Source organism: Herpailurus yagouaroundi, unplaced genomic scaffold (assembly GCF_014898765.1).
Source record: "Herpailurus yagouaroundi ecotype Mexico unplaced genomic scaffold, PumYag 187, whole genome shotgun sequence".
Classification (NCBI taxonomy): Eukaryota; Metazoa; Chordata; class Mammalia; order Carnivora; family Felidae; genus Herpailurus; species Herpailurus yagouaroundi.
Genome location: NW_024412418.1, coordinates 4,169,211 through 4,178,255, shown reverse-complemented (window position 1 = coordinate 4,178,255; position 9,045 = coordinate 4,169,211).

Here is a 9,045-nt window from a genome sequence, read left to right as displayed (position 1 = left end):
TACTTACTCAGGTAGAAGCTCAAATCATTGATTGAAGACATTTTATCTTGTTCTCTGTTGGTGGTGAGTGCTAGAAATTTCCTGTAAGTGCAGCTTTATCTTATCCAATTACTTTGATATTTCATGTTTTCATTCCGCTAAACATAATTTCTATATTTATTTTTAAAATGTTTACCCTAGGTTATTTTTTTTGGAGAATAAAGATGTAAAAGACATTTATTTTTATTTTTACATTTTTTTAAATTTTCTTTTCTATTTTTTAAAATTTACATCCAAATTAGTTAGTATATAATGAAACAATGATATCAGGAGTAGATTCCTTAGTGTCCCTTACCCATTTAGCCCATCCCCCCTCCCACAACCCCTCCAGGAACCCTCAGTTTGTTCTGCATATTTATGAGTCTCTTCTGTTTTGTCCCCCTTCCTGTTTTTATATTATTTTTGTTTCCCTTCCCTTATGTTCATCTGTTTTGTCTCTTAAAGTCCTCATATGAGTGTAGTCCTATGATTTTTGTCTTTCTCTGACTAATTTCACTTAGCATAATACCTTCCAGTTCCATCCACGTAGTTGCAAATGGCAAGATTTCATTCTTTTTGATTGCTGAGTAATACATATATATATATATATACACACATATATATATACCATATTTTCTTTATCCATTCATCCACCGATGGACATTTGGGCTCTTTCCATACTTTGGCTATTGTCGATAGTGCTGTTATAAACATGGGGTGCATGTGTCCCTTTGAAACAGCACACCTATATCCCATGGATAAATGCCTAGTAGTGCAATTGCTGGGTCATAGAGTAGTTCTATTTTTAGTTTTTTGAGGAACCTCCATACTGTTTTCCAGAGTGGCTTATTCTCTTGTATTGCCACCAACAATGCAAAAGAAATCCTCTTTCTCTGCATCCTCGCCAACATCTGTTGTTGACTGAGTTGTTAATGTTAGCCATTCTGACAGGTATAAGGTGGTATCTCATTGTGGTTTTGATTTGTATTTCCCTGATGATGAGTGATGTTGATCATTTATCATGTGTCAGTTGGCCATCTGGATGTCTTCCTTTGAGAAGTGTCTATTCACGTCTTTTGCCCATTTCTTCACTAGATTCTTTGTTTTTTGTGTGTTGAGATTGATAAGTTCTTTATAGATTTTTGGATACTAAACCTTTATCTGATATGTCGTTTGCAAATATCTTCTCCCATTCTGTCAGTTGCCCTTTAGTTTTGCTGATTGTTTCCTTCGCTGTGCAGAAGATTTTTATTTTGATGAGGTCCCAATAGTTCATTTTTGCTTTTGTTTCCCTTGCCTCCAGAGACGTGTTGAGTAAGAAGTTGCTGCAGGCAAGATCAAAGAGGTTTTTGCCTGCTTTCTCCTCGAGGATTTTGATGGATTCCTGTCTTACATTGAGGTCTTTCATCCATTTTGAGTTTATTTTTGTGGATGGTGTAAGAAAGTGGTCCAGGTTCATTCTTCTGCATGTCGCTGTCCAGTTTTCCCAGCACCACTTGCTGAAGAGACTGTCTTTATTCCATTGGATATTCTTTTCTGCTTTGTCAAAGATTAGTTGCCCATACATTTGTGGGTCCATTTCTGGGTTCTCCATTCTGTTCCATTGATGTGAGTGTCTGTTCTTGTGCCAGTACCATACTGTCTTGATGATTATAGCTTTGTGGTATAGCTTGAAGTCTGGGATTATGATGCCTCCTGCTTTGGTTTACTTTTTCAAGATCGCTTTGGTTATTCGGGGTCTTTTCTGGTTCCATTGAAATTTTAGGATTATTTGTTCTAGCTCTGTGAAGAATGCTGGTGTTACCTTGATAGGGGTTGCATTGAACATGTAGATTGCTTTGGGTAGTATCAACATTTTAATGATATTTGTTCTTCCTATCCAGGAGCACGGAAACTTTTTCCATTTTTTTGTGTCTTGTTCAATTTCTTTCATAAGCTTTCTATAGTTTTCAGTGTATAGATTTTTCATCTCTTTGGTTTGTTTGTTTGTTTATTATTTATTCCTAGATATTTTATGGTTTTTGGTGCAACTGTAAATGGGATCAATTCCTTGATTTCTCCTTCTGTCATTTCCTTGTTGGTGTATATAAATGCAACCAATTTCTGTGTGTTGATTTTATATCCCGAAACCTTGCTGAATTCATGAATCAATTTTAGCAGTTTTTTGGTGGAATCTTTGGGTTTAAAATTTTTTTTTTAAATTTTTTTTTCAACGTTTATTTATTATTATTTTTTTTTTTTAGTTTTTTTTTTCAAAGTTTTTTTATTTATTTTTGGGACAGAGAGAAATTTATTTTTATTTTTTTTATTTTTAAATTTTTTTTTTCAAAGTTTTTTTATTTATTTTTGGGACAGAGAGAGACAGAGCATGAACGGGGGAGGGGCAGAGAGAGAGGGAGACACAGAATCAGAAACAGGCTCCAGGCTCTGAGCCATCAGCCCAGAGCCTGACGCGGGGCTCGAACTCCCAGACCGCGAGATCGTGACCTGGCTGAAGTTGGACGCTTAACCGACTGCGCCACCCAGGCGCCCCTGGAATCTTTGGGTTTTAGATAGAGTATCATGTCATCTGTGAAGAGTGAAAGTTTGGCCTCCTCCTGGCCAATTTGGATGCCTTTTATTTCTTTGTGTTGTCTGATTGCAGAGGCTATTCAACAACACTATGTTGAATAACAGTGGCAAGAGTGGACATCCCTGTCTCGTTCCTGACCTCAGGGGAAAAGCTCTCAGTTTTTCCCCATTGAGGATGATATTAGCATTGGGTCATTCATATATGGCTTTTATGATCTCGAGGTATGCTCCTTCTATCCCTACTTTCTTGAGGGTTATTATCAAGAAAGGATGCTGTATTTTGTCAAATGCTTTCTCTGCATCTATTGAGAGGATCACATGATTCGTGTCCTTTCTTTTATTGATGTGATGAATCACGTTAATTGTTTTGCGGACATTGAACCAGACCTGCATCCCAGGTATGAATCCCACTTGGTCGTGGTGAATAGTTTTTTTAATGTATTGTTGGAGCCGATTGGCTAATATCTTGTTGAGGATTTTTGCATCCATGTTCATCAGGGAAATTGGTCTATAGTTCTCTTTTTTCGTGGGGTCTCTGGTTTTGGAATCAAGGTAATGCTGGCTTCATAGAAAGAGTTTGGAAGTTTTCCTTCCATTTCTATTTTTTGGAACAGTTTCAAGAGAATAGGTGTTAACTCTTCCTTAAATGTTTGGTAGAATTCCCCTAGAAAGCCATCTGGCCCTGGACTCTTGTTTTTTGGCAGATTTTTGATTACTAATTCGATTTCCTTGATGGTTATGGGTCTGTTCAAATTTTCTATTTCTTTCTGTTTCAGTTTTGGTAGTGTATATGTTTCTAGGAATTTGTCCATTTCTTCCAGATTGCCCATTTTATTGGCATATAATTTCTCATAATATTCTCTTATTATTGTTTTTATTTCTGTTGTGTTGGTTGTGATCGCTCCTCTTTCATTCTTGGTTTTATTTATTTGAGTCCTTTCCTTTTTCTTTTTGATCAAACTGGCTAGTGGTTTATCAATTTTGTTAATTCTTTCAAAGAACAAGCTTGTGGTTTCATTGATCGGTTCTACTGTTTTTTTGGTTTTGATAGCATTAATTTTTACTCTCATCTTTGTTATTTCCAGTCTTCTGCTGACTTTATTTGCTGTTCTTTTTCCCAGCTCCTTAAGGGGTAAGGTTAGGTTGTGTATCTGAGATCTTTCTTCCTTCTTTAGGAAGGCCTGGATTGCTATATACTTTCCTCTTATGACCACCTTTGCTGTGTCCCAGAGGTTTTGGGTTGTGGTGTTATCATTTTCATTGACCTCCATATACTTTTTAATTTCCTCTTTAATTTCTTGATTAGCCCATTCATTCTTTGGTACAACATTCTTCAGTCTCCAAGTATTTGTTACCTTTCTAATTTCTTTCTTGTGGTTGATTCGAGTTTTATAGCGTTGGGGTCCGAAAATATGCACGGTATGATCTCGATCTTTTGGCACTTACTTAGGGCTGGTTTGTGTCCCAGTATATGGTCTATTCTGGAGAACGTTCCATGTGCACTGGAGAAGAATGTATATTCTGCTGCTTTAGGATGAAATGTTCTGAATATATCTGTTAAGTTCATCTGGTCCAGTGTGTCATTCAAAGCCATTGTTTCCTTGTGGATTTTTTGATTAGATGATCTGTCCATTGCTGTGAGTGGGATTTTGAAGTCTCCTACTATTAAGGTATTACTATCAATGAGTTTCTTTATGTTTGTTATTAATAGATTTATATATTTGGGTGCTCTCACATTTGGCGCATAAATGTTTACAATTGTTAGGTCTTCTTGGTGGATAGACCCATTGATTATGATATAATGCCCTTCTGCATCCCTTGATACAGTCTTTATTTTAAAGTCTAGATTGTCTGATGTAAGCATGGCTACTCTGGCTTTCTTTTGTTGACCATTAGCATGATAGATGGTTCTCCCTCCCCTTACTTTCAATCTGAAGGTGTCTTTAGGTCTAAAGTGGTTCTCTTGTAAACAGCATATCGAAGGATATTGTTTTCTTATCCATTCTGTTACCCTATGTCTTTTGACTGGAGCATTGAGTCCATTGACATTTACAGTGAATACTGAAACATATGAATTTATTGCCATTATGATACTTGTAGAGTTGGAGTTTCTGGTAGTGTTCTCTGGTCTTTTCTAATCTGGTTTAGTGGTTACAAACTCCTTTAATTTTCGTTTGTCTGGGAAAATTTTGATCTCTCCTTCTATTTTGAATGACAGCCTTTCTGGATAAAGAATTCTTGGCTGCATATTTTTCTGATTCAGCTCATTGAATATATCCTGCCACTGCTTTCTGGCCTGCCAAGTTTCTGTGGATAGGTCTGCTGCAAACCTGATCTGTCTTCCCTTGTAGGTAGGGACTTTTTTCCCTTGCTGCTTTCATGATTCTCTCCTTGCCTGAGTATTTTGTGAATTTGACTATAATATGCCTTGTTTATGGCCGGTTTTTGTTGAATCTAATGGGGGACCTTTGTGCTTCCTGGGTTTTGATGCCTGTGTCTTTCCGCAGATTAGGAAACTTTTCTGTTATGATTTGCTCACATAACCCTTCTACCCCTATTTCCTCTCTTCCTCTTCTGGGACTCTTATGATTCTGATGTTGTTCCTTTCTAATGAGTCACTGATTTCTCTAATTCTTAAATTGTGCTCTTTTGCCTTAATCTCTCTTTTTTTCTGCTTCATTATTCTCTATAAGTTTGTCCTCTATATCGCTGATTCTCTGTTCTGTCTCATCCATCCTTGCCACCACTGCATCCATCCATGATTGCAGCTCAGTTATAGCATTTTATTTCATCCTGACTAGTTTTTACTTCTAAATTCTGGTTCAGACATCTTGCTTGTATCTGTGTTGGTTAAGTCTCTGGTTGTCATTTCTTCCTGCTCTTTCTTTTGGGGTGAATTCCTTTATTTCGTCATTTTGAAGGGAGAAAATTAATTAATGAGGTAGAAAAATTAAAATTAAAAAATATTAAAGTTAGAAAATTAAAAACACACACAAAAAATTGAATAGATTATGCTAGATCCTAGATGTGTTTTGGTCTGGGCGTTGAAAGTGGCTTAGTAGATTAGAGAAAAAAGGGGAAAGAAGAAAAAAAAGGAAATTGTTTGAAAATTTATAAAAATGAATACATTGAAATAGACTAAACTGAAATAATGGAAGTAAAGTAGAATTTGAAAAAAATTACACAAAAGTAAAAAATATAGCAAAACAATTAGAGAAAAATATTTTTAATAACAATTGAAAAAGAAAAGAAAAAAATGAAAAAGAGAAAAAAAGAAAAAAAAAGGAAAGAAAGAAAGTTGAATAGATGGACCTGCTAACAGACTGAAATATGACTGAAATTAGTTCATTCTCCCCTAGAAGTCAGACTTTATAGTCCATAAACTAAGCAGGCAGTGAGACTTCTGTTCTTGAAGAGTAAGGTTGGCCCAGTTGGGAGGGGCCTAGTGTAACAGCCCCGTTCTCCACTAGATGGCGCTGCTTAGCTCACTGGGGTGGATTGTTGTGATGTTGTAGGTGCATATGTGCATGCATGGAAGTGGTGAAAATGGCGCCACCCAGCTACTCAGTCTCTAGTATCCGAACTGTGTTCTCCCTGATCAGCAATTGCACACCCATCCTTTGTCTTCAGGTTTTGTCCACTCCTCGCTTTTACACTATCCGTGACCACGCCCCAGGTAGTACCTCTCTCATGAGTTTTGTCTCAGATGGGGCTGTTTTCACTAGCCCCTTACTTCTGAAGGACTGTGGCTTTGACCTGTTCCACCCCTCTGAGGAGTGTCTCATGGAGCAATGGCTGAATACAGCCGCACCCAGGAAAGTTTGCAGGACCAATCTACTGCTGATGCCTGGAGACTGCAGGCAGGTGACAGCCCGCCCCAGAAAATGTTCATGAGATGGTGTAGCAGCAGCGTTTCAGAGATTATGGAAAATCACAACAAGCATCTGGCACCAGGCTTCACCCTTAATGACCTTGTTCCAGCACCAGCGAATGTGACTGTTCTTTGGGGTCTGCTGGGACCAGGTAGCCTCACAGCCTCTACCAAATGTCCTTCCAGCATTGGAACCGCTTCTCCCCATGTGGCCCAAGAATCTCCCAGACCCCACTCTGGTCCTGGGGATTCATTCTTCCCACCAAAGCACCACCAGGTATAGAGCTGTGGAGTTGTAGACTCTGCGCTCCCCGTTTATAGTCTCAATGGAATTTAAACCCTCTCCTTTATCCTTTATCCTTTCTTCTTTCTCCCTTTTTAGTTCAGTCCCTGCAGCTGTTTCCAGTTTTCCATTTTCTCTCTAGCTGCTTTTGGGGAGGGGTGCTTTTCCCATATTCTCCCCACCATCTCCATCCTCTCTCCACATGCAAAAGCACCTCCCTTCCCTCCAAGGCTTCTCTCTCCCCAAGTTCATCTCTCTGTGTGGTGTACCTGCTGAATTCTGTGTTTTAGGTTGGGCAGATTGTTGTGTTAATCCTCAGATCAGTTTTCTAGGTGTGCAGGATGGTTTAGTGTTGGTCTGGCTGTATTTCATGTACACAAGACATACAAAAAACTTCCATGCTGTTCTGCCATCTTGGCTCCCTCTCCATACTACATCTTGTTTTATCCATTTATCTATTGATAGACATTTGGGTGTTTCCATATATATCTTAGCTATTATAAATAATGCTGCAATAAACATGGAAGTACAGATATCTCCTCAAAATCCTGTTTTCATTTCCTTTAGGTGTATACCCAGAAATGCAATTGCTAGATTGTAGGGTGGATCTATTTTTAATTTGGGTGAGAGCCTCCATACTGTTTTCCATAGCAGTTGGACCAGTTCACATTCCCACCAACAATGTATAAGGGTTCCCTTTTTTCCACATCTTCACCAGTACCTGTTGCCTCTTGTCTTCTTGATGATAACCATTCTAACAGGTGTGAGGTGGTATCTACTTTTAGATAGATAAAAGTAGTTTTAACTTTTTTACTGACAATTAGTGATGCTGAGCATCTTTCCATTTGTCTATTGGCCATTTTGTTGTCTCCTTTGAAAAAATGTCTCTTTAGTTGTTCTGCCCATTTAAATTTCTATTTATTTATTTATATTAAGTTTTTATTTTAATTCTAGTGTAGTTAACATACAGTGTTATATTAGTTTTAGGCGAACAATATAGCGACTCAATTCGTTGTATCCCTCAGTGCTCATCAAGATAAGTGTACTCCTAATTCCTTTGACCTATTTCAACCATTATCCCATCCACCTCCCTGCCGGTAATCATTCATTTGTTCTCTATAATTAAGAGTCTGTTTTTTTGTTTGTTTGTTTTGTCTCTCTATCTTTTTCTGTGTTCATTTGTTTTGTTTCTTAAATTACACATCATGTGGTATTTGTCATTTCTTTGGCTGGCTTATTTTGCTTAGTATTATACTCTCAAGATGTATCCATACTATTGCAAATGGCAAGATTTCATTTTTTAATTGCCAAATAATATTCCATTGTATATATATAATACATCTTTATCCATTCATCTATCAATGAACACTTGGGCTACATCCATATGTTGGTTAACAATATTAATTCTTCTGATCCATGAACATGAAATTCTTTCCATTTGTGTTTTCTTTGATTTCTTTCATCAGTCTTGTATTTTTCATTGCCAGATCTTTGATTTCCTTAGTTAATTTTGTTCCTAAGTATTTGATTGTCTTTGATGCTATTGTGGATAGGATATTTTATTTCTTTTTCAGATGTTTCATCATTAGTGTAAAAGAATGGAACTGATTCCTGTATGTTGCTTTTGTAACCTTTACTTTACTGAATTGTTGATTAGTTATTACAATTTTTCAGTAGATTTTTTGGGGATTTTCTATATATAAAAGCAGTTAATCAGCAGTGACAATTTCAGTTCTTCCTTTCCAAAGGAAGGCCAAAATGGTTGCTGCCTGTGTTCTTCTCTAGTATTTTGATGGTTTCTTGTCTCACAGTTAGGTCTTTCACCCATTTTGAATTTAGTTTTGTGTATGATGTAAGAAAGTGGTCCAGTTTGACTCTTCTGCATGTCGCCATCCAGTTTTCCCAACATCATTTGCTGAGAACATTGTCTTTTTTCCATTGGATATTCTGTCCTGTTTGTCTAAGATGAGTTGACCATACACTTATGAGTCCACTTCTGGGTTTTCTATTTTGTTCCATTGATCTATATGTCTATTTTTCTAGCAGTACCATGCTGTCTTGATGACTATAGCTTTAAATCCAGAATTGTGATGCCTCCAGTTTTGTTTCTCTTTCTTTTATAGGATTTCTTTGGCTATTTTGGGTCTTTTGTGGTTCCATAGAAATTTTAGGACAAACAAAAACTGGTGGCATCACAATTTAGCTTTGCAAAAACTGGTGGTATTTTGATAGTGATTGCATTAAATGTGTAGATTGCTCTGAGTAGTAGTGTCGTTTTAACAACGTTTGTTCTTCCAATCCA